This window comes from Penaeus monodon, chromosome 29 (genome assembly GCF_015228065.2).
Source record: "Penaeus monodon isolate SGIC_2016 chromosome 29, NSTDA_Pmon_1, whole genome shotgun sequence".
In the NCBI taxonomy this organism is placed as follows: domain Eukaryota; kingdom Metazoa; phylum Arthropoda; class Malacostraca; order Decapoda; family Penaeidae; genus Penaeus; species Penaeus monodon.
In genome coordinates this window covers 23,186,298-23,186,770 of record NC_051414.1, presented here as the reverse complement: position 1 = coordinate 23,186,770, position 473 = coordinate 23,186,298, and the positions used below count along the sequence as shown (strand labels likewise).

The following is a 473-nucleotide window of genomic DNA, read 5'->3' as shown; positions in this document are numbered from 1 at the left end:
CTGATTCCCTTTCCCATTACCGCCACCCGAAGCGCATCAACCATAATAAAGTACACGAGAGGATGTATCACAAGAAACCCCCATTTTTCCTCCAGCCGACCCAGCGAGATAAATAGCCTTGGAAAACCGACCGTCTGTCCGAGTTGATTCATCCTACATCACTATGCTGCAGTATTTTTCGCTTCTCTGCAGCATTAATGTGATGTGTAGAGCCTGGCCTCACTGCGGACACTTTATGTTTGTTGACCGTTTGTTTTCGGTCTTTATATCAGGCAGACAGCAGTGGTCATCTCATGGTAGCATAAGGAGACATTGAGGAGTCTAGTTTGTGTGGATATATTGTTTCGTGTCTCGTGGTGAATGTCGGATCATGTACTAAAAAGCAAAGCCTTTTGTTAATTGGTTGTTATTAGGATTAAAGCAATAAAAGGACATTTTTAAGGTTTCGCTCTGATAAAATTTATTGTAACATG

General features: G+C 42.1%; 1 protein-coding gene across 1 annotated transcript in view; it reads left to right on the top strand.

The window, feature by feature from the left end:
* The window catches only part of LOC119591775 (sodium-independent sulfate anion transporter-like), a 31,961-nt gene that overhangs the window by 9,405 nt on the left and 22,083 nt on the right, over positions 1–473 (top strand). The window lies entirely within an intron of this gene.